The following is a 6,231-nucleotide window of genomic DNA, read 5'->3' as shown; positions in this document are numbered from 1 at the left end:
TTGTATTCCTTGAGCAGCATGAGGGCTTACTCCCAAAAAAAGGTTTTAAACACCTATTCTTTATCTCGTATTGTTGCACAAAGTGTCATAGTGTCAGAACAAGGGAATATCTGAGAGCTGTATCAGTCCAAGAAACCTACAGCACTGCCTGGACAACGGGATCACCTGCCTCTGGTGGAGCAGGTATCGAACAGGAGGAGCCATGGATGACTTTGGGCCATAGCAGGTCCAAAGCAGAGCAAACTTAAGGTTAATGGTGAAGCAACAGGAGAGAGTCAAGAGACGAGGACACTCAAGGACTTAAGGACACTCAAGAGCTGAAAGATGGTGGAGGTAAGGTAGAAAGCAAAGAGGTGGCACAATACCATGGAAATACATTCAAATATGAACCCCATGGCTTAGACAAGAGGCTGTCAACCACCAGCAATTGCTTGCTGACAGTCACTCCAGCTTCTGTTGGCTACCTGGGTCATCCGATGGACAGTCGGAAGGGACTAAACCCCATATTTATATATACAGACCCATCAAAGTCTTTGTCTGCTTCACCCATCCTTTGGCACCTGCTTTCCTGTGTTATCTACATGGGCAAAATTTATGCTTTCCAAAGCATTTTCAAGAAAATCAACCTGACTCTGTTTAAAAAAAATAGATTTTCAAGCTTATAGATTGGACCCCATCAATATGAACCCTGAGGAGACAACCTGGGAGCTGAAGCACTAAGGCTCCTGCTACATAAAAAAAAAAAAACACAACTGTGAAGTGCCAAAAAAAAATGCTATTTTTTCTGTTGACACCAGAAAATGTGTGGGTGGAAAGAAAAAGCAGCTTGTCCTCTTGGTGGCTTACCCACAGCAGGAAGAAGAGGAATGGGATGGATCTCGTTGCTGCTAGACTCAGGAGGTGCCTCATGTGATTGCATCTACAATCAGAAATGGTCCATTTGTAACCAGAAACGATGAGAAAATTGGTGTCCAAGAAGCTGCAGGCCATCTGAGGCCTTTCAACCTCATCACACTGTTTGAAGGACAGAAGGAACAAAGAAGCCAAGAAGCCACTAGGGACACCTGTCCTATTGGGGTCTCACCATGTAAGCCAGAGCTTCTCCTTGCTCCAAATATGCATGTTCCGCCTGTCTTTTTTCTAAGAAATCATTTTTTTGCAATAACATCTCAAGCCACAAACAACTCGGACAACAGAGTACAGCAGCCTCACCAAAACACTCAGTGGGAGGTTACAGGCAGAGACAGCAGCAAAATTTCTGTACCATTCAGAGGGAAAGACAATCAGAGGAGAGAGCCAGCTCTGTTGGAAATACAGCCTCGTTACAGCTGGCGTGCACAAATAGGGGTTTGTACCTTAGCAGGAATAGCGTGCACAAGCCCCGCTGGCCCAGAAAAGAAGCACTTCAGGTGTTTCAACCTCAAAGCACTGCTGATTACCGTGAACGTGCCTCCCAGTAAAACAGAGCTGCCTTATCTGCCTCAACTTTTTATCTCAGGGTACCTCGGGTGCCTTCATTACTGGGTAAGAAAGCGCGGCTTTTCTCTCCCGTGGAGCCCACTCTGTGCACACTCTGAGTCATCAGCAGGCTGCGGAGGAAATAAAGGGGCTGGAGGTTTGGGATCTGGGGGGGAAGCGAGCTCCTGGGGGGCTTGGCTGAAGGCAGAGAAAGAGTAAAGGGGGATAGAAGGAGGAAACGCACCAAATTGATGTGATTTTGCACGCAGATATGAAATAATGATAGCCCTCGAAGGATTAGGAGAGATTTCTGGGCCATTATATCCATGCCTTACTAGTTTTATTTCCCAACTAGAGGCAGGAAATGTCATTTCCAGCTGTAATGTATCGCTGCCCCATTTTTACCCTGTTGTCCATGCTCCAGGAGCAGCTTCAGCTCACCTAGCTCTTTTCCCTCCCCAGCATTTACATCATGCATTTGGGTAAAGCATCTCTTCAAGTCATCCTGGCCAAGCCAGGGGTGAAGCCAGGTCGATGTCAGGGGCTCCAGCAAGTCCCTTTCCCTCTCCGTGCCCTCTTCCCATCTAATTCTGGGTGTGCTTGGCCCTGTGGAAAGGGAAAAGAAGCTCTTTGCAGAAGACGATGTCTCTTACTAATCAGACCATCATCTCAGCAAGAGCTTCTGATGCTTCTGCCTCTGACCATACAAAAAAAAAAAAAGTCCCAAGCTCTTGTTCCTTAGGGACTCCAAGGCAGAGACAGGCTGTGTTAGGAGCTCATACCACCCCACACGTCTTTCTGTGATGGTCAAGACCAGCTTCTGCTTTTACCACTAAACCTTGAAGCCCTCTCCGCTGCTGACTTTGCAAGGTGGTGTAAATCTAAGCGCTGCTCACAACTGTCTGCTCGCTTCATTATAAGCCTGTCCTCGGGTTTCACAAGGCTGCTGGGTATTGATGGGTATGCATTTTGGAAGGGCAGCATGAACGAACAGCGGCCGGATCAATGCTAGCTGCTGCAAACTCGCTGAGATAAAATATTGGCTTCATTTGTTAAACTTTAATGACTGACCTGCCCGACAAAGCCGAGAATGCAATAACTCCCGTGTCTCCGGGCATGTTTAGCTATTGGGTAATTACACTTGAATCTCGCCGAACGTTGCTTCTTTCAAAATATTTTCTTGTCGAGGAGCTAAACTGACACGTAATTAAACCTTAGAGGAGGTTTACACCTCACACCCCAAAGTCCTGGTGCTGGTGTGGGTGAACGGTGTGGCTGCCCACCCAGAGAAGCGATCCCACTGAAGTCAGAGCATCCTTTGGGGAGCTCGGCAGTGAAGGAAGGCTGCTGCCTCATCAGAGGAGCTATTAAAGCAGGAAAAGATGCATATGTCGTCTCGTCTGTGGTACATACCATGCTCGGTTACCATAGCAATGGACATTATAGGTAGCTTCAGAGGAAGGAGAGAGTGATTAGCAGACAGATAACGGAGAAGGCTGCGCCTCTGCAGTCAGCATATTTTCATTAAAATTACAAGAAATGGGGTCTAAATATTAGGCGGTAGATGTTTTCATTCTTTTCCTAATCCAACTTTAAAAGTATCGGCAACCACGGCATCCCTCGCTTCCCTCAGCAGGCAATTCCACAGATGAAAGTCTTTACTTTTAAGAAGCTTTTCCCAGTATTTGGCCTCCTGTTGTCTTTATTTCCTACTATTTGGTGTTTAATCTTCTCAAGTGACAAGCAAAAGCACCCTAAGTCAATGTTTTCTTTTCAAATTTGGCCTCTCAAAGGCAAATTTCATCAGGTAATGATTTGTGCTCTGGGCTAAAAACTTGCTTCCAAGGCTTCTGTGCATGGGTGAATTTTATTTTTCAAGTTAAAAGGAGAAGGAAAAAAGCTTTCATAACCGTTTCAGGTTAGCCTGAGAAAAGCAGAAAAATAAGGGAAAAAATGCTGCTTTTTACTGGGTCTGGAGTTACTTTGCCCTCTTAGACTGGTTCATGAATAAAAGGATACCCAGGTCGACATTTTGGCTAGCCATTAAACATCGAAACTTTTCAGCCTGTTGGGCAGTATCACCCCACATTTTGGAAAGGGTCTTTGCCACTCTGGAGGGGTATGAATTTCCAACAAGCTTCATGAATATCAGCAACCATGGAAAGGAGAATGAAATGCAAATGAAATGAGAATGAATTAAAGGTAAATTAGTCCATGTAAATTGGCCCACTAATGGAAAAGCATTTTTTTACTTGTCCCTTTGCTAGCCAAAACCACCTGGGATGCTGGGAGGAACTCAGAGTGCTGCAAGATGAAAAATGTCCAGGGGTCCGGGACACCAGGTTTCAGTGCTTATGGACATTACCTTCTCTAACTGCAGCATTTAAAATAGTTAAACATTGTTGATTTTCTCCTTTATTTTTTTTTTTTCCACAACACATGTTGCTGCAGGGCTTGTTGTGAAACTCATAATCTTCTGCAGAGCTGAAGTGAACAGAGCTTTTGCAACTGAAAAACATTAAGTGAGATTTTAAGAGTTTTCTGGGATGAAAATTGGACCTAATTTTGGTGTTTTCGACCAAAGACCTCCTGAGGTAACCTCTAAACTAAATCATTCTGAGTTTGCATCTTGAGAACTGCCCTTGTAGTCCTTATACAAAGTGCACACCTTATTTCTTGTTAGCTCTCGCCTTGTCAATGTAAATGAGTGCTAGTTTCCAGGCTGTCCTCTGAGAGGACATTCAGGTTTCTGATTATCTGGATAAAAGGCCCCCTCCCGTGCTTCAATGCCCTTTTAGGTGATGAGATACCCAAAGTAGTTTTCAGCATCCAGGTAGCATGCTTGTTCCCTGAACGTACCCCCAGACTCTTTCAGTATGGGTTAATGTGGTGAGTATGGGCCACCACACATCCTGGCTTTGATTTTCAGTGATTTCCACCTTCTCGAAGGCCTTCTGACTCCAACCACTTTACATGGGAACGAGAGATGTTGAAACCTCTGAGGGCCTGAGGACCCAAAGAGGGACAGAGTGGAAGCCCCTGGGTGGCGTTATAAAGATGCCAACACCCCTTCAACCTACAGACTGATCTGCTGATGCCGACATGAGGCTGTTCAAACAAAACAGAGCAAAAGAAAAAAAAAATAATAATAATTTTAAAAAATCCATGTGCTATGCTTTCTTCCCCATGTGATTTAACAGACTGTGTTGACTCCAGGTAGCATTCGACACAGCTGAGGATGTGAGCTTTCACGACCAGAATTAACTCAATCAGCAAATAACCTTGCAGAAACAGGTCTGGAAAGCGTGACAGGGTTTTCCCACCCATCGGCCCCAGGGCCCGCCCATGAGTGATAGCAGAAAAAGCTTAGGACTCATTGATTTCATCCAAGTAAATTTCAGTATTTATTAACTCAAGAGCTAAATATTGACCCATGTCAAAGGGAAGTCAATATCTGCAACGAGAGACTCAAAATATAGAGAAAGGAGACACGCAGTCCAGTGAGCAGCTTGCTGGGAGACAGCCACCCACTTCCCAGGAGCAGCAAATACAGCCAGAGAGGCAAAATCCCACACTTAGACAATGAGGTTGGGAAAGACCTTCAAGATCACCTGGTCCAACCATCACCCTACCACCAATGTCACTTCCCTGGGCAGGAACTGTAGATGTTTGGTGTTATAGACATTCAGTTTTGGCTTAGTGCAGGACTCCCAAAAGGAAGGGAAATAAATGTTCCTACAGATGTCAGCTAGCCCTACATGTCTTGTGGTAGGGCTGCAGGAATACCCTGTAGGAATAACAGGGGAGGGGGCCATGGGGCAGAAGATCAGAGCTGGGGATTGCAGGGCACCCGTCTGGCTCTGTGTCTTTCACCTTTCCTGGGATTGCATAAGAAGAGGAAGGGAAATGAGATTTCAGGGAGGGATTCAGACATCATAGGGCAAAACTCCAGCACTGGCTCTTCTTACTAATCCATCTTATGTCATCTTCATTCACCCTTTAACTCCTTTCTTGGAATGTGTCTATCGGAACTTATGCAGGAGAAAGTCAGAGTGACTCAGATCTCTCTCCCTTGGCTGAAGAGTTGCCTGGATTTTATCATGCCAAAGCAGGCAGGATTTCATCAAACTTTTATCGTGCCAAACCAGGCAGGATTTCATCAAACAATGAGAAACACGGAACTGAGATGGTGAACATGGGGCAGAGCCAGGCTCAGCACAGTCCTGAGGGAGATGATCCAGGAGAGGACACCTTATGATTTCCAGACCTGTTTGGGTCTCCACAGCAGCAGTGTATGAGGGTTATTATTTGGAGTGATGCTGTTTGGGGCTGCAGGGCCAAAAAGCAAACTGAATGTGAATCATCTGTGCTCGTGAGAAGCTGAGCTCACATCTGGAGACAGCAACGGAGGAAAAATTGGAGTGGAGGGACAGGGCAGAGATCAACATGTGCTAGAAAAATTGTATGATAACTTGACCTTTAAATCAGCTGAACTTGAAGTATTGTGGTGAAACTGTTCTTGTCTACTTTCCCCAAGCAAAAAAGGGAGAATAACTCAAGCTACAGCAGTGCCTAAAACCCCAGCTGAGGTCCTGGTGTCATCTGGTGCTGCATGACCTTGGGCAGGTCATTTTCTTTCCCCATCTTTCACCCCACCGTGGGGTATTTAGGCAGCAATGTGTCTGAGACAGGTGGGGAAGTTGTGGCCAAGCACAGCATGGGGAGCTCTACTTGATAAAATTTCAGCCCACGGGACCACAGAGCTCTGGGAAA

The sequence above is a fragment of the Aythya fuligula genome, chromosome 1 (assembly GCF_009819795.1).
Source record: "Aythya fuligula isolate bAytFul2 chromosome 1, bAytFul2.pri, whole genome shotgun sequence".
NCBI lineage: Eukaryota > Metazoa > Chordata > Aves > Anseriformes > Anatidae > Aythya > Aythya fuligula.
Note: the sequence above shows the minus strand (reverse complement) of the source record.